Here is a 19,719-nt window from a genome sequence, read left to right as displayed (position 1 = left end):
AGAGCTGCCCTTTACAGATTACCCCGAGCATGACAGATAAGAGGCAATTACACAACGATTTGTCGACAGGGATATTTGGATGGCCTAGTACAGAGGGGGACTATTCTCTTCTCAGAGGTGGTCACACCACCAGACACACCTAACATGATCTGAGCTCACCACCCAGCTCAGTGCAGTATCTGCGGTCTGAAGAAATGGCCATCAATACAGGACAAGCATCAATAACCTTCCCTGCTCTGTCAGGATAAGGGTCACCGTATTCTCTCTTCACCCTCACACTCACTGTATACCTGTTTCGCCCCTACCTCCAAACAAGGCCAATGCTCTACCACTTTCACTGCGGCATAACACACCTTCACCATCTCTCACTCGCTCTCTTTCTCTTACCTTTGCAATACCCCAACATGACAATAGAATGTTCGAGAGAATGCCGATTATGGACTGTTCCTGATAATCTTTCAAGTAATTCCCATTTTCAGGAAAATGTCAATGCTCAAGGAACAGCGTTGCATGTTTTTTCAACACAGAGACAATTCAAATCTATCACGAGACCATTGAGCCCTTCAAACATACTTCAAAATTTAACTAATCTGTGTGTAAGATGATTTTGTCTGAGAAAAGGATATAATTACATTGGAAGCATTTGAGAGATGTTTCACTTCACGTATTCCAGGGGTGAAGAGCTTATATTATGGAGGTTTTAACAGCTTAGACATGGAATGAGAGCTGATCCTATTGAAACATATGAAACCTTGAGGAGAGCGGATCAGGTAGATACCCACTGTGTGTTTGTATGGTCCAAACTTGTTATTATTGTCATAGAACCTCGACAGTCAGGAAGCAGGACATTCTGCCCATTGAATCCACACCTACCCACTGAACAGCATCCAACCCAGACCTGACCCCCATGTAACCCTTTATTTTCCATTACTAACCCATCTAACATACACAGCTTAGAATGGTCAAACCACTCTAAGCTGCACATCTTTGGACTGCGAGACGAAACTGGACCATTGGGATGAAACCCACACAGACACTGGGAGAACGTTCAAACTCCACATAGAGGGTTGCCCAGGGTTGGAATTGATCCCAACGTCTAGGTGAACTGAGGCATCAGTGCTAACCACAGATTCACCATGCTCCTCTGTTAGTTATAATAGTTACATACGTCTATATTATATTATATCGAGGCTGGCTTCGTCTGATTTTCCATAGACAGGTGAATCAGGGATAATGACGCATGGAGAGAAAAGTGCAGCTGGGACCACAATGAGATGAGCCACGACCTTATTTACTGGTGGAGTAGTGTCAAAGGACAGAAAGGCCCACTCGTATCTCTCAGCCCTCTGTTCTGATGCTCTATTCAGCCCTTCGGTCCTGTTAAAAAGGAGCAGATCGACACCACTCCAATGGTTATGTGTAGTTTAAGAAATGTACATGGAAATTCAAGGCTGGGTCAGGAAGTGACCCCTTTCCCAATCTCTGTTTCTAGGTTTCCGCTCTTTGTACGATCTGCTCCAGATGGGAGTCATGTTACACACCCACAGTCGCTGTGAATACAGCCTTCATACCCCACCCAGGGTTAACTCAAACAAATCGCCTGTTCTCCCTGAATGCAGCATTGTACAACACGACTTCTAGGCAAATAGCCAGTTACTTTCCAAAAGCATAACATGTGGAATTAATAAATAGGAACATAAGTAGGCCATTCCACCCCTCAATCTGGCCCTGTTATTTAATAAGAACATGGCTGATTTACTCCAGGGTTCAACTCCACTTTCTTGCCGACTCCTTGTATTCCTCCACACCTCTCTGGGTTCGGGAATTCCAGACATTCATTACCTTCTGAGAAAATACATCACTCTGCATCTCAGATTGACATCGATGTTCCACATTCGGTATTTATGTCCTCGAGTTCGAGATTCCCTTCAGGACAGGAAACAACTTCTTAACATTTACCTCCTCAAGCCCCTTCAGTGTCGTGTGCTTTTCAGCAGTATCACTCCTCATTCATTTCAACCCCAATGAATAATCGCCTCACCATTCAACTCTTTCATCCCAGGAAGCCGCCTAATGTTCCAACCTAGTTACTTGCTGCATCAGCATGCTGACTTTCTGTTTCATACACAGGAAGACTCCAATCTCTTTGTACTGCTCATTTTCTGGTAGTCCTCTCCATTAAATAACAGTCTGCCTTTTGATTCTCAGTGTCATCCACAAACTCGAATGCATATTGCACTCAGCTCCCGCCATCAGGCTATCAGGAGAGATTGTGAATAACTGATGTCACTGGACTTATATATTTGTGTACTCCAGCAGATATACCTTTATCATGAAGATCCATTAATCCTGACTCTCCGATTTCTATGTGTCAACCAATCATCATACCATGTTAATACATTATCCGTCATCCTACGTACTTCTGATGTGTAAGAACTTTTATTCTGTACTACCTTGTGGAAAATCCTTGGAAAGCCTGGTGTCTACCAATTCCCCTTTATCAATTCCAGTTGTTACATTCTCAGGCATCTACAAAAGTACTTTGCATGATTTTACAGGGCAAAGTATAATTTCCCTTTCACAAACCCACACTGACACTGTGTGAAACTTTTCTAAATGTCCATGCTGGCCAGGCTTTCCAAATTAAGCTCGTCCCATCTGCTTTCATTCGGCCAATATGCCTCTAAATGTTTCCCATTCATATGTTTGTCCAAATGAGTTTTAAATGTTGCTGCTGTACTGGCATCTACCACTCGTTCTCTGGCAGCTTAAACCTATGTCTACCATGGCTGAACTCCCTCATGCCATTGGAAAGATCTTGGCTATTCACCCTAACCATATCTCTCATGATTCTAGAAACGTTTACAATGTCACCACCCAACCTCCCACACTCCGTCTGTTACTAACTTCGAGAACAAGCATTTAAAGATAAGCATTGCAAATTTAAACAATATTAAACATGACAGGTAAACAAATCTCAGCCAAACCTCATATGGTGATTTTATTTCTCCATATTACAATACTAAGGCAGCATGAAACTCTTACTCGTGCCATTAAGAAGTCAAACACCTGAATCCCTTTGTCTAAAGGGGGTGATTATCTCGACAGTGAAAACGTATCGATGGCCAGATCTATATAATGCCACATAGTCAACATTCTCCCTCCTGGCCTCCCTATTACCTTGTCTGGTTGTGTCTTCTTTATTTTGCATTCAATAGAGAGAACCCCTTCCCCCATTCACAGCTTAATTTAAACCCATTTTACATCATCCAATCTTACTCTACTTCTAAAAGCCCGTTTATCTTTGCCACGCCCACGTTGCCCTGTCACCCATCCTCCCCCTCTGGCAAGGGAATAATAATCCCAGTTTCCAATCCTTTTCAGTTCTGAAGAAGTGTCACACTGGGCTTGAAATGCTAACGCTGTTCGTCTGTCTCTGCAGATGCTGACAGACCTGGTGAGTTTCTCCAGAAATGAATAGCCACAGAACAAATTTTCACTAAAACAAATAACTATGAATACTGTAAATAAAAATACAAAAATTGCTGGAGAAACTGTGAGCTTTGTAGAGGGTAACTGGACTTGAAAGTTTAACTCTGTATTCACTCCAGAAGATGCTGCAACATTTTCAGTAAGTTCGTCAGCAATTTCTGTTTTTGGACAATTTCCAAAGAAGATTGTCAAAGATGCTCAAACATTCTGTCCAGCATGGAGCGTCGTACACTGGGGCCTGAACAATAATGCATGGTGCACACGTTCCTTGACTCTGAAACTGCATAAGTCTGGCATCACTGACACTACAGAGCTCTTAATCATGATCAGCGAGAAAAAACAGATGGAAATACATTCACTTCAAATACAGAAGTTGACATTGTGGAAAAGAAACGATTTAGACTACTATCTTAAATGGATTGAGTTAAAGTAACAAATTGGAGGCATGACACCAGCGAGATGCCCTCAGCAGAATGAGAATAGGAAACTGGTAGTGTTACCGCATCAGAAATCAGATCAGGTCACTGAATACAGGGCTGATGCCAAAGTCGGAATCACATGCACCTAAACCTGTTGACAACCCATTAAAGCTACCACACTTGACTGTTTGCATTCCAAACAGCAGAAGTAACTTCTGATGGAGAGGGGGAAATGATCCCAAGGCGAACAGATCGGATCTAAGCTCTGTCATCCAGCTAAATCCAAGCATAAATGTCGATGAACTATTAAACAATTTACTGGAGGAGAGGACTCCATAAATATCCTCATCCTAAATATCGGAACAACTCTGTACGTCAGTGAAAAAAAGTCAAGGATATGGTGTCTGCATTATCCTCAGCCAGAGGTGTTGAGTGGATGATCCAAATCACCCTCGCCATGATGCCCACAGACTCACAGATGCCAGTGATCAAGCAATTCGATTTGTTGTATGTGACATGAAGAAGCAGCTGAACACAGTAGATACGACAAAGGCAATGGGCCCTGACTCCATTCCTGCAATAAGACTGAAGACTTGTGCTGCACAACAAGCCGTGTCCTTGGGGAAGCTGTTATATTCCAGCTCCAACTCTGACAACACCCTGGCAATGCGAAAAATTACTCAGCTAAGTCCAGTCCCTGAAGAGGAGAATAATTACAATCTGACCAATTACCACCTCGAAGTCCCATCACAGCAGTCAAATTGGTGAGAATTATTTTTGACTGAACTGTCAAGTAGCACCGAAATAATCGGTCAGTGTGGTTTCTGATAGTTCCCCATATGGAGATGCTGCTGTTGTGGGAATATAGTTGGATTACTAATCCAGACCAGGATAATACTTTGGCAGCTTGTGGAAGTTAAAATTAATTAATAAAATATCGAGACGTAAAATCTGGTGTCAGTAATTGTGATGTTGTGTCCAACGTTGATTGTAAACATCGATCTCCTTCTCCAATGTACCTTCAGGAACTGATTCTCTCGTGCTTTCCTAGTCTGGCCTAAAGGTGACTCCAGACGCACAGACATGTGGTAAACTCCTCAATGGTCTCTGAATCGGCCAAGTAAGACACTCAATTGCATCAAACTGCTCTGAGGTCTTAAAGGATAAAACCGGACAGAACACCTGATACCAGCCTCGTTATCAGAAAAAGGAACGGGAAACACAGTCCTGTTGACCCTGCAGAGGCCTCCTTCCTAACATCTGAGAGCATGTGACAACATTTACGGACCTTTCCCACAGACTGTACACAAACATCGGGAAAGGAGGAGGTCATTCAATACATTGAGCTTTCCCCATGCTAGTTCATGGCCGAATATCTCCTCAATGCAGTGTTCCTTACACAATGTTCATATCCCAAAATATGTTGAAACACTGTGAAATATAGAACGAGAACTTATGTAGTGCTTTCGGCCCATCACGTTTGCTCCTCTATTCAATATATAGGCAGTTATCTGATGACGCTTGTTTATTAAGTACGATTTGACTGCAATGGGATTCATGAACCGTTTACTATAAAGTGAACTATCATCACTGCTTCCAATCTGTCTCACACTGTCAGAGTTTGATATATGTCAATGAGATCTCCATCATCTTCCTAAGCCCCATGAAGTACATGCCCAGTCACCCCAAACTCTGCTCCCAAAACATGCTTGTCATCCCAGAGATCAGTCTGGTCATCCTTCACTGCTCTCACTCAATGTCAGGTTTGTCCTTTATTCGGCAAGGAGACCAAAACTGGAAACAATACTGCACAATGTTCGAGCTGGGGGTCCCACTAAGGCCCTGTACGGCTGCAGTAAATGACCCTTAGTCCTGTATTCAAATCCCCCTGAAGTGAAGGTGAATACACTAATTATCGACCTACTTGCTTTCTGCTCCTGCAATATTGCTTTCCGTGATTGCTGTACTGGGAGATGCAGATTCATTTCTATGTTACAGCTCCCCAGTTGCTGGGTCTATGTACACTGGTCAGCGTGCCAATGCCATTCCCAGTATTGACTTCTGGCTTCAGAACTCACTGCCCTACATGTACTCGGAGGGGTGCACAGAAATAAAACAAAAATGCAGCTTAATTTCCTTTATAGAGCAACATTATCAACCACGCCCTTTTCAAATGAGAGGCTGCCATTGTCTTGTTCCCATCAAAGTGCACAACATCTCATCTCTCCCATTGATCTCCATCCATCACGTACTTGCCCAGTCGCTCCAATTGTCTCAATCACCTTGGAGCCTTTTTTACATCCTCCTCATCCAACTCACAAGCTGACATTGTTTAGTAATGTCATCAGACTTGGGAATATTGCTTTTGAGCTCCTCAATTAAAGATATGATGTGTATTGGGAATAGCTGGATGCCAAATCTTGATCCTTATTATATCATCCAAGCCTTACATTAAAAAAAGCATGGTTTTATTCCTACTCATTGCTTCCTGCCAGCTCTCCCATTCTAAAACCATGACCATATATTATCCCCAGTCCCACAGGATTCGAATTTGCACAAAAGGCTTCGTGCTTTATCAAAAATCTTTCTGTGATACCAACCATATTGCATTGATACCATCTCCATAATTTTGCTAAAAGCCATTTTCTCAAATATGATTCCCATTTCATAAATCTCTATTGACTTTGTCCCTGCCCATTAATTTCATTCCAATATTTTTCTATAAAACTGTTGAGTTGCTAATTTAGTTGCTATTCCGTTCTTCTCACCACACTAGATTTTCCTGGTATTTCTAGGAGGTTTTCTTGTTTTTTTTCTTCTGTGAAGGCATAACTGAAGTATTTGCTCCATAGTTCTGTTCTGTCCCTGTCTTCAATTATCCGGTAACAGACTGTAAGAAAGCTGCAACTTTTTCCCTTAATTTTGCAATTGTCATATTTTCAGAAGATATCACAAATTCTTTCTTATATACTTTGATAAGATATTCTTCAGAAACCCATCAATTCCTATCTTAAGCGACTCAACCATTGTCCTCTCACATCTATTCTTTAACAGAAGCACAGTTTCTCTACCATCAGAAATACAGCAGGGTCTACATTAGGCCCACCTTCCGACACAAGACCCGTAGCTATGAATCTTACGGTATTTCAAGTGCACAGCCATGTATTTTGTAATGGTTTTGAGGTTACCATGACAACCCCCCTCTCAACAGTGCATTCCAGACCCCAACACACTCTGGGTGAAAAATAGTCCTCAAATCCTCACTAAACCTCAAAACCTTCACTTTCAAAGTGTGGCCCTTTGACTAATAGGAACAGCTGCTGTCTATGCACCCTGTCCGCGTCCCTCATAATCTTATCCTTCTGATTCACGTCTCCAAAGTAAACAACCCGAGCTTATCCAGCCTCTCTCCGTAGCTGATATAGTCCATCCCAGGGAACATCCTTGTGAATCTCCTCTGCACCCCCTCCACTACAATCAGATCCTTCCTGTAATGAGGCTCCCAGAACTACACACAGTATTCTATCTTGGCCTAACCAAAGTTCTGCATAGCTCTTATAATCTATGTTTCAATATATAAAGGTTGTGTTTACGCTCCCCTATGCTTTCCCAAATTGTGCAATAACCTGTCCAGTCACCTTCAGGGTAGTGTGGAGAAACAACGGCTGAGCTTCCTAGTGTGCTGTCATTCATTGAGTCCTCCCCTGTCTGGTTTCTTCTTGCAAAGTTCATCACCTCGTATTTATCATGGTTACATCCGATCTGCCATTCATCCACCCATCTGACCACTGCATCTGTATCTTCATGAAACATAAGCCTTCCTCCTCACTGCCAACCACCCGGCCAATCTTCGTATCAAACACAAATTTACTTATGACATCACCACCCCTCGTCCATATTCACAGCTGCATCCTTTATGATAAGGTTTAAAATCACAAAACATCAGCTTGCAGTCCAACAGTTTTATTTGGAGGCATGAGCTTTCGAAGTGCTGCTTCTTCATCAGGTGTTGTGCGTTTTGATGAAGCGCTTCGAAAGCTAGTGCCGCCAAATAAATCTTTTGGACTATAAACTTATGCTATGCAATTTTTAGCTTTGTCCACTCCAGTCCAACACCAACACACGCGAATCAGAAATAATAAGAGACACAGCACTGATCCCTGAGGTACACCATTGGACACTAGCCTCCAATCACATAAACAGCCTTTTCTCACCACCCTCTGTCTCCTACCACTAAAGTTGATTTGGATGCAACTTGGCAAGTCACTAATGAGTCCTACCTGTTCCCTGGTTATTCTGTTCCGCTGGAGACACTTGTAGAATATCTGGAGATTCTCCCTAATCTTGCCTGCGAGTAGATTTCCATGCCTCTGTGTTAGTTAGTCCCCTACAAGGGATAAATTTCCTCCTTTTCCCATTCTTAACTGGTCTGTCCCAGATCCTGCTATTATTTGCCTTGAATGTGGAATAGACAGTGAGGGAAGCGTTCTGTTAATTTCCAACTTGTCATAGATTTTGCGATTTTTCTAAATTTCACTGTGACCCACCTCCCATTGTTTGAAATTCGAGAGAACACAGGCCGAGTTTCCTCATCAGGCAATCTCACCATCTGAAGGATTAATCTGGAGAATGTCTATTGCACATCCTCTGTGGTCAGTATATTCTTTCTGAGATTCGGTCACCAAAACTGCACACAATACTCCATGTACAGTCCGACCAACACGCTGTGAAACTGCTTCAACATGTCTTTCATCAATGTTTTGACTCTCTTAAATGAAGGCGAACCAAACTTTAACTTTCCACTTACATATATTTCTTCACATACCCTTCACATTTATTGCATTTACGAACTCACTGAGATCTAATAGAAACCTTCCGAAAATCCAACGAATGCCACTTCTACTGATTCCCCACTATCTGTGCTGTAAGGAACAACTTCGAACAATTCCGAAGTTTATCAAGTGTGATTTCTATATCGGAAATGCATGTTGATTCTCGCCATTGTTGCTGTTAATTTCTAAATAATAAAAATCTCATCCCGTGTATGGATTCCAACAGTTTCCATACAGATGTAAAGGTAATTGGTCCACAGTACTCCACACTATGTCTTCTTCCCTTTGTAGCTGTTTAGATCCCTTCCATTCATCTACAGTGCTTGGTTCACGTTTATCCACAATAGTTTCCGGTCTCTGCAGAATGTACAGGAAAATAAAACACAGTCATCGACAGTGCAATTAATACTACCATTGGTGATTTATTTCCGACATTTTGATAGGAAGTACATATGTTTCGTCAGACTTAGCAATGCTCAATCCAGCTCCATGTTCAAATACTATCTTGTTACTGATAAGAATTGACTTTATGTCTTTAGCTGCAGATGTCCGATATGATCACTTGGGATTTCTGGGTGACTTCCTGGATATTGTTCCATTTAGACAGATGCAAAGTAACTGGTTATTTTCTTGGCCATTTCCCTGTTCTCCACAATAACCTCTCTTCTCCCGATTACAAATTTCCACGTTTGACCTTGTTTTAATTTTGTTTCCGTTGAAATATATAGATCGTAGATTGGTCAGTCTTTGTGCTCCTGTTTGTTAGCATGCTTGATCGTTTTTTGATTTCCTTATCAGTTTCATGGCCGTCCTTTCCTGGATCGTTAATTTCTGAGAATTCTCAGGTTTCCACAATATTCGGAATTCTTCTGAAGTCACTTCCTATTATTAATATATTTTCTAATTTGTTATGTTAACCATCATTGAGTCACTTTCTCACACTTTGGTGTTTTCACCTGAAATAAATAGACGTATTTTTTCAGACTTCGCAGTATTTCTAAAAACTCCTGGTCCTGACCAGATATATTCAGGAACATTGCAGGAGGATAGAGAAGAAATTGCGGGAGCCCTGCTTGGCTCTTTTCTTTCATCGCTGGCCAACATGCTGAGCGCATATTCAAGAAAGGCTACAAAGATAAACCTGGGGACTAAAGATCAGCAAACCTAAAATCTAGTGGGTAGGTTACCTGAGAAGATTCGGAGAGATTGGATATACCTGCATTTGGAAAGATTGGATGTGATTGAGAGTAAGATTAGAATGGTGCTGGAAAAGCAGAAGAGGTCATGATGCATCCGAAGAGCAGGGAAATCGATGTTTCGGGCGAAAGTCCTTCATCAAAGTCAGCACGGAAGTTTGTGCATGGGATATCATGACTCATAAATTTTGTTGGAGCTCTTTAATGAAGGGACCAGTAAAGTTGAGGAGGTCCCGGTGCTATACGTAGTCTAGATGGATTCTAGTAAGGCCTTCAATAAAGTTCCACATTGTGTGCTGCTCTGGAAGGTTAGATCGCATGGAATTGAGGAGGAACTGGCAAATTCGATACAAAATTGCCTTGATGATAGGAAGCAGAGGGTAATACTGGAAGAATTCTGGACAGACTGGAGGCCTGTGACTAGTGGAATGCCTTAGGTGTTGGTGCTGGGACCACTACATATTACATATATGTATGATTTAGATGAAAATGTACAGGCATGATCTGTAATTTGGAAGGCGACAGTAAAATTGGCAGCATCATGGAGAGTGAGGAAGTGATTCTGAAATTTCAGATATTACAGCAGTATTTTGATCAGCTGGGGAAATGGGCTGAGACATGGCAAATGGATTTTAATATATATCAGTGTAAGTTTTGCATTTTAGAAAGTCAAATCAAGTTTGGAGTTTCATGGTGAATTGTTGGGTCCTAAAGAGTGTAGTGGAACAGAGGGACCTTGGAATTCAGGTGCATGGCTCTCTGAAAGTTGATTCAGAGGTAGACAGTGAAGAAAGCTTTTGTCACACTGGCGTTAATCAGTGTATTTCACTGATTACCGAAATTAGGGAGTTATGTTGTAATTATACAGGATGCTGGTGAGGCCATGGTGGTAGCGATATTCAATTTTGTTCACTTTGCGATGGAAGGGTGTTATTAAATTGGAAATAGTGCAGAAGAAATTCACAAGCAAGTTGCAAACAACTCAATAGTCTGAGTTATAGGGAGAGGTTGGGCAACCTAGGAGTTTTAACTTTTGTATGCATGAGACATTAAGGGGAAATCTGGTAGAAGTGTATAAAATCATGGGAAGGATGGACAGAGTGAATGCACCCAGTCTTTTTTCCCAGGGTTAGGCAATCACGGACTGCAGGGCATCAGTTTAACGTCAGAGAGAAAAGAATAAAAGGGAACCTGAGCAGCAACTTTTTTATACACTGGGGCTGGTATGCATTTGGAATGAGGTGCCAGCGGAAGATGTTGAGATGGGTACATTCACAACATTTAAAAAGCATTTGGACAAATAAATGCTCAGGAAACGATTAGAAGGATATGGGGCAATAGCAGGGAAGTGGGGTTAGCGTGGATGGACATTTTGGTGGGAATGTACCAGTTCGAGCGGAAGGGTCTATCTCCATGCTGTCGGACTCTATGACTCTAATAACCATTGCCTATCTCCCACTGAATGTTAAATTGTACTATCCCAATTTACTGGAGCTATCTTGACACTCTAGCCTCCACTCTTCCATGATGTTTATTCAGAATGATTAAGCGTGATATGCAGACACCGTGTAAAATGCACCTTATTAATGTCACTATTCCTTAAATGCTGCTTCAGACTAAGGTTAATAATTCTTCCTTCTGACCACACAATATCAAATCCAAAATAACCTGCTCTCTAGTTTGCTTCACAACATACTCTTCAACCTAGCTCATATACACTTACAGAATTTATTTTTCACAGCCTGAGCAGTCACTTAGTTAATACAGTTTAGATGCAACTTCAGACCATCCAATAAGACTACGGTATACACATTACTTGCCTCACTAATTTCCAGTATATTATGTTCAGATTTTCTGCCACCGTTTTGGGCTCGATATATAACACACCAATATTTGCTTCTCCTTGCTACCTGCAAGCTCTATTTAAAATGATTCTGTGGAAGCTGAGGGACAGTTCTGTGTCATTATTAGTGATAGACTTGGACAAGACATTCGGGGAGGCTCACCTAGGCGCTGAGATTATCTGAAAAAATGTACCACACTACAGGACAAACAACAATATCCTCCTCGCTCTGTCAAGATACGAGTTACCATATACTCTCTGCTCCTTCACACGCACTCTATATCGGTGATGACACCTGGCCCCGAACATGGTTCATGCTCTATCGCCAAATAAGGCTTAGGTTCTACCACTCTCACTGTTGAATTCATAAACTTTCTTCCTCAATTTCTCTGTCACCTACGCAATATCCGCCACACCAGCAATACTACATGGATTCTAAATTGTGGACTGACTCATTCCAGACACCTCACAACTCCCCCCACAGACAGCAGCACTAACAGCTGGGTCACCCATTCCCACTTTCCCTCCCTCCCTTTCTCCCATTCCAGGAGAAACAGCCTGGAATAGGGCAGAAAGGGCCAAGCCTGGTGGTGGAGAGCCTGATATCCGTTCCCTCATCTCCTCCCCCTGCCATGTGGGGTAGGTCTCTGAAAGTGCTGAAGAGGACCAGAATGCCTCATATGGAGTTTCTGAAACATCCATGTCCCACCGACCGATTAAGGAGCAATGTTCAGTGAAAGACAATTCTCACTTTAATTCCACTGGCAGTTCCAACAACAGTCCTTTCATTTCCAATTTAAAAAAAACACAGATACCTCACTGCACAGAGATGCAGACACAGAATACACAGAGGTATTGCTAAACACTCCAATATACAAACACAGACAATACCTACAAGGAGATAGGTATACACACAGGCAGAAACACACAGAGACATATACTGTCACATAAAAATAGACAGAAACACAGATGGAAACACAGACGGAAATACAGACAGATGTAGACACGCAAACACACAGATAACAAGCACATGGACCCCCCCCCCCCCCCCCGCCCACACACACACACATATATATGAACACATACACACACACACTATATATATATATATATAAATATATATATATATATATTTAAAGACACTCACATACAGGCACACACGCAGACACACACACACGCAGACACAAAGAGGCACAGACACTAGTGTCATTCAGACACAAATCGATATGTTTTTGATTTATAAGGGGATCAAGGATTCTAGGGAGAAGGCAGAAGAATGAGGTCGAGGTGCATATAAGAAATTATTGAAGCGAATTTTAGGCTCGATAGGATGAATGGCCTCAATCTGGTTATTTCCTTAATGCTCCTGCGGTATTATGCTATCAGGCATTCTCTTCCTGAGACAGCAGCAGAGGTTGGGTGTGATACATATTTGGTTTGAACGAGTCAGTGGGAATGTGGGCTAGGTTTGGAGTCCGGAATGGTTTATCTTTATTCCTAATTATTCTGTCCTTATGTCGGAAAAGAGGTGGTGATTTGTTGTTCAGTTAACACTGCCTTAAAATAACAGGGCCACAAGGATATAAGCACGTCTTTTTCCCTTTATTGTTGTGCTACCTGTGGTGTCCTCATCCTCAGGGAGCAGTGAAGACTCGGTTATTGAAGATTTTCAAGGTTCAGCTCGAATGATCTTTGCTGGACAGAAGGGTCAGTGTTTATTGGGAACAGACAGGAAATGGATGGTCAGACACAATTGAATCGGCCATGAGCATTCTGTATGGTCAGCCAAATGGCCAACTGCTGTCCCTATCCAATGTGTTGTTCCCTCAATCCACCCTCAAGACTGTTACAGAGATATACTGCTGTCCCTACCCAATGTGTTGTTCCCTCATTCCAGCCCTCAATACAGTTAGAGGGTTGGGGACCATCCCATTCAGTGAGACAGAATCTTTACAAGGAGACCATTCTGCCCCTCTAAGGAATTACACGGGAATATAAAATGAAGTAATTCAGCTCGTTCAGTACATCATACAGCCCAGGATGAAGACATTCAACCTGCCTGAATGGTTACACAGGAAGAAGGAAGCTGTCGCTAACAGGAAAAAAGAGAATAGAGACAAATGTTTATTTTCAGATTGCAAAGCTGTAACTGATGCAGTGCCTCAGAAATCATTGTGGGGTCATCAATGACCAATAATCTGTATCAAAGATCTCGGGGGAGGGGAGGGAATGGCTTGGAGCTCAATTAACTCATACACCAAGATAGTCATTCAATGTATCGTCAAATGGAGGTAGTGAGTCTACAATGTGATATAGACAGGGAAGGTTTGTGAGCAAACCTTAGCAGAAATTACATAAGGTAAATTGTCTATTTTGGCATGAAGGATGAAACAATGGTAAACAATTTAAATGGAGAGAGATTGCAGAACTCTATGTTCCATGTTCTGGGGACATGAATCATATGAGGTCATTCTACAGATGCAGCAAGTGAGTTGGGTGGTAGGTGGAAGGATGCTGTTTGATGGCAGGAATATTTAACTGCACCTGTACAGGGCATTGCTGAGACCACACCTGATGTACTGTGTGCAGGATTGATCCCCTAACGTAAAATGAAAGGATATAATTCTTTTCGAAGATTTTAGAAGAAGTTTCCCTTTACTCATTCCTGGAATGCCGACCTTTTGTTATGGGGAATTATCAGTTTTGATCTTAGCTGAGAAATAGTATTGAACCATCCATTACTTTCTGAAAAGTGTATCAACTGGATGCATATTATCTCTTGTCAGGGAGTCTAAAGATAGAGAATAAATTTTAAGAAAAAGATGTATTGATATTAACACACATTCTATGAAGACACCTACCAATATTTACAACTTACACAGACACATGTCAGCATTTCATCAAATTTAAAAGTGGGGGTATTTTTTGCGATTGAAAGGAATGACGCACTTGCATGTAATCTATAATCGGGTTTTCCAGAGAATGTTCCTGAAGAGCACACATGGCCCAGTTTGGTGTTCAGTTGACATTATTGTCTGTTCCAACACAGCGAAGGAGAAAAATGTTCCCTGCCTGAGAAGCAGCAGCCGATTGATCCCTCTCTCTTATTTTGCTCTATCCGATAGCAATGTGTGAGATCAGAAACTCCCTGAGTTATGTTTACCACTTGTGAAGGATTCCTGGTGAGGATTCATTGGAATCTCTCCACTGCCTGAATCAAAGTGATTTCAGCCAAATCCAACTGTTCCAGAAAGAGATCCCACTAACAGTAGCTTTAGTGAGTACAATAACTTCAGTGGCAGAATAACATTTGGGGCACTCTATCACTTTACCATTTGTTATGAGTTCAACTTCCTGATTCTCATATTTTTCTAGAAAATGACCTACTCTGTGACCTATTTCATTGGCCACATCACGAAACTCGTTGCATTGAAGACTGGTGTAACCAGTGGAGGAGTGGGACTGGAAAAGGAAACATTGATCCTCCAACATTGGCTGGAACACAAACAGAAATTCTCAAAGGGCTGATCAAGTGGAAATTCCCTTCCTCGGAAGTCTGTGGTGTTTGGATATTTAAAGTTGTATTTGGTGACATTTGACAGACAAGTGAATTTACGAAAATGGTATACAGACAGGAAAATGCTACTGAGACCACAATCACATCACCCATGATCTTTGTGCATGGTGGAGCCGTGACAAAGTATTTAATGGCCCACTCCTGCTGCTCAGTCCTATGTTCCTATGTTCCATTCAACCCCTCACCGTTCCTGCAAGGAGCAGATGGAGGCCACTTCCTCCATACACCTGGTCCATAGTAACACAGGATATCATTCATTCCCTCCAGACTGTCACACATGGTTTGGTGTGGGTTGGAAAATATTATTGGAAAATCGCGGCTGGGTTCGAAGAACGCCTCTGGTTTCTTTACAGAGTGTCTCCTCTCTGCAACTTGTGCTTCATTTGTTGGTCATGTTGTAGACCCAAATTCACTGGGAATACAGTCCCCATACCTCACCTAGAGATGACTCAGAATACTTTATTCTCTCTAATTGCAACATTCAATAACAGAAAATTCAGGAAAATTACAACCATTAACTTTGTAATTACAGAGTATGAGAACATAAGGAACAGGATCGATAATTTGGACGATCAAGCCATTGTATACAATCATAGCTGATCTACTCATTAATTCCTCATTAATGCTGAATTCTTCACACCCCTTAGCTCTCTGACAGTTCAAAAATCAATCTACCACTTACTTAAATACTCTCACTGTTGGGGCTCCCATAACTCTCTAGCCCAGATAATTCCAGATAGTGATTACCCTCTGTGAGAGGCAAACGCTTCCTAAAAATACACCGTCACCTATTGATATGACCAAGAGATGAACACAGGGGCTCAGGAAAGAGTGAATGGCTTTGATATCAAGGCAGTATTTGATTGAGAAGGGAAACGGAATAATCTACATATTTCAGCAGAATGGGATTCATTCCCACTTGTCTTGGTCTTTCAGAGCACAATGAAAGATGTTTGTGGTCAATGGCCAACAATCCTCTCAGTGCCGGGACATCTCTGCAGGAGATCCTCCGGTTAAACTCCTCAGCACAAACATCTTCAGTTGCTCCATCAATTTCTTTTCCCATCATAAGATCACAAGTGGGGATGATGTCTGAAGATCACACAATGTGCATTTTGTTCCCCATCAGCTCCTTAACCATTCTGTGTCCATGTGCAGCAAGACGCGGGCAACGTTCATGTTTGTGCTGTGAAAGTGTCGATAACGTTCATGTAACATCTCGGTCAGACACTGCACATTTCCACAGGTAAAAGAGGAGCTTATTCAGCATCTTAAGCTGGTTACACACTGATATGTGGAAACCATTCATTCCGTGGAAATTACTGAACAGGAATAGGGACATCCCATTCAATCCTCCTGCCTGTTCCACAGGAAGAGAAGGGGTCTGGTCAGTACATCGAGCTGTTAAACAGGAACAGGCAGAGTCCAATTAAGACCCTTAAACCTGATCCATGAGACCACGAGGAGGCTATTCAGACCCACAAGATACTTATACAGTAACAGGAGGGTATCATTGACACTCCAACATGGCAACCCAATGAAACCGAGACTGCACTGATAGAGGGCACTATGGTGTTAATCATGGTTCCATTGTTTGGAGAACGTGTGCTAATTTAACACGATTTGCTGGCAGTGAGGAGGGATGCCAAATGTTTTGTGTCAAGTCTCAAGGAGGCATCTTCCATCTCCGAGAAGACACACCCATGTTCTCCACTGAGGTCAGATGTTGCAAGGAAGAGTTAACTCGTTTATAATGAAGGTCTTGTGGCTCCTGTCGGGATTATGAATAACATGACTTTCATTGCAGGATCACACACTAGTTGAACTACATTAATATTTGGAGAGTTTATTCAAAAGCCTGAACCCTCTCTCTCTTTCTCTCTCTCTCGCTGTCTCAATCAAAATAGGGAGTGCGTGCAGTTTGGTGGAACGTTTGTAGAGGCTCTTAAACGATCGAGAGTCATGTAACCCGAGTGACAAAAATGTCATGGAATTCATTTCTGTATCAGTGCCTGTTTAGAACATCATGTGTGATTGTTCATCTCCCTTAAGGTTCAATGCAATCACTTCTTATTCTCTCACTGAGCGTCACTCACTGCTCATGGTGCCATCATCCCAGGGATTAGTCTGGTGCAACTTCAGAGAAAGTCTATCCACAGTACCCCAAATACTGCCTCAAAAACAGTCAGGGATGATCGCAATAATCATTTTCTCTCACTTAGACATCGCCATTTCTTTCCTGTGGCAAGTAAAAGCCATTTCTTCTCTCTGCACTACGTCTGTCATGGAATTCATAAGTCCCTTACATTCGTACGTCAGCATCAATAAAGCTAGCACCAGCGATGCCTATGGAGATATGCAACACTCTCCGGGAGAACTTCAATGAGATTCAATACACCCAAAATAGGGGATGATCACTTACCTGAATAGAAATGAGCTGTCGGAAAACAGGAAAGAGGCAGAGGAAGGGAGCTATCTTTACATTTGGTCTTCTCTCACAGAATGTATGCAGCCCTGGTGAGGCCATCATGTTATGCTGATCTTGAACTGAGTGGCTGGTTCAACTGTTCCACAGGACAGTAAAGAGTTAAACACATTGCTGGGGGTTTGTAGTGTTACAACACAGGAGCAATTCTCCTGCTTAATTAAACCAGAAACAGAGTAAAGATTTATCCCATGCAGTAATGTGTGATAATTCTAGAGTCCAAAACTATTAAAAGTAAAAATTAACAACTTTATTCTTAAAGTATAACAGAGAATAATAAACGAACTACTGTTTACAACTTCTTCCTCTAACCGATCTTTTACCTTCCCCCTCCACAATGTTAGTCTGATAATACGGCGAATGAAGATTTACAAAGCAAAACTTCTATCCTCAAAACCAGGAAGCTTTCGGTTCTTCTCCATATTCCTGGTTTTTTTCATCTTGGGGATTCTGCTCCAGCAGTTGCTAATCAATAAAAGTACCCTTAAGAGAGCTATTTTTCAGGCAGTCTTTGCATGCTAGTAGCTTGCTAGTTCTCCTCTCAACTGTTCAATTTTCCACTGTCTTGTACCCCCAAACCATTCGACTGTGTCATTGGCCTTTACGATTGTCAGTATACTAAATTCAAACTTGATTAGAGGTGGGTATTTAGGGGTATAATTTAAAGAGTTTTTCTGAATTTGTTTTTGGCTCGAGACAATGAGCTAATCGACTTTTCATTCAAAGGTGACATTATATCTATTTTTCAGAGCACATGGTGCTGACAGGTAGTTACTACTGGCTTTTAATTCTCTTAAAGGAACAGTACACCCACATGTTCATTACAGAAGTTACACGGAAACCTGACGAGGGAAGCATGAGATATTCTGTTGTTCTAAATTATGTGTCAATGGCTTGACCATCATAAACTGTCTTCCCATATGTACAGATAACAAGTTAAACATCAGCAAGAGCAATTATTTAGTGGTTAGAAGGAACTTAAAACTGTTGCATCCGGATTATACAAAGTCACAAATCATGGCTTATTCAGAAGTTCACTGAGACTGAGGACGAGACTGGGATACCATGATGGTGGTATTGGACACGATTGGTGGGTGGGGAGGACATGGAGATGTATATCTGAGAAGGAGAAAATGAATTATGGAGTTTGAGAACAGTCTGGTTCCATCTCGCATATCAGTGAGTAATTTATAAATAGTACTTTGTTAGTTATAATTTCTAAGGAAAGGAATTTTTGTTTGGAAATGAAGACATTGACTTCCACTTTCTAAAAGTTATATATCATGAACAGAAATTCAGATCAACCCGGTTTAGTAGACAAATATAACGACTTACCAGGAACACCAACTATCGCGAGGATGGGATAGTAAGCACCTTGAATAATCCAAAGGATATACTTGATCCGCAATGTTAATGATGTCCAAGGCTGAGAAACATAGTAAAGACCCGAGTAGAAATTCCTGCCCATTGTTGGAACATTCCAGTCTAATGTTCTCAGATTATGATCCATTGTTGTACCATTCCTGGCTAATGTTCTCTGATTCTGATCCATTGTTGGAACAATCCAATCCTAGGTGCTCAGATTTTGAACAAGTATTGTAATGTTCCAGTCTGATGTTCGCAGATTCTGATGTCTTCACCCCCTCTCACTCGAGCTGATGATCCCTGTTAGTGCTGTCAGTGATGCTCCTACTCATACTATGGAATAACACATTTACAGAGCCCATTTATCATTCAATGATGTAAAATCTCCACTGGGATAATTAGGATCCACAGAGATTGACATTAATCACAGTCACTGAACAAATAACTCCAGTTAACCTCTTTCATTTCAATATTAATTTTATTATAAATCAAAACAACGTTTACAATTTA

General features: G+C 41.6%; 1 pseudogene; it reads right to left on the bottom strand.

The window, feature by feature from the left end:
• LOC148136363 (putative G protein-coupled receptor 139) overlaps positions 1 to 19,354 on the bottom strand; it is an 83,113-nt pseudogene extending 63,759 nt beyond the window's left edge.
• Positions 19,355 to 19,719: the final 365 nt, after the last annotated feature.

Source organism: Chiloscyllium plagiosum, unplaced genomic scaffold (genome assembly GCF_037043375.1).
Source record: "Chiloscyllium plagiosum isolate Xiang-an unplaced genomic scaffold, Cpla_swu_hap1 HiC_scaffold_46, whole genome shotgun sequence".
NCBI lineage: Eukaryota > Metazoa > Chordata > Chondrichthyes > Orectolobiformes > Hemiscylliidae > Chiloscyllium > Chiloscyllium plagiosum.
Note: the sequence above shows the minus strand (reverse complement) of the source record. Positions and strands in the feature narration are given on the sequence as shown.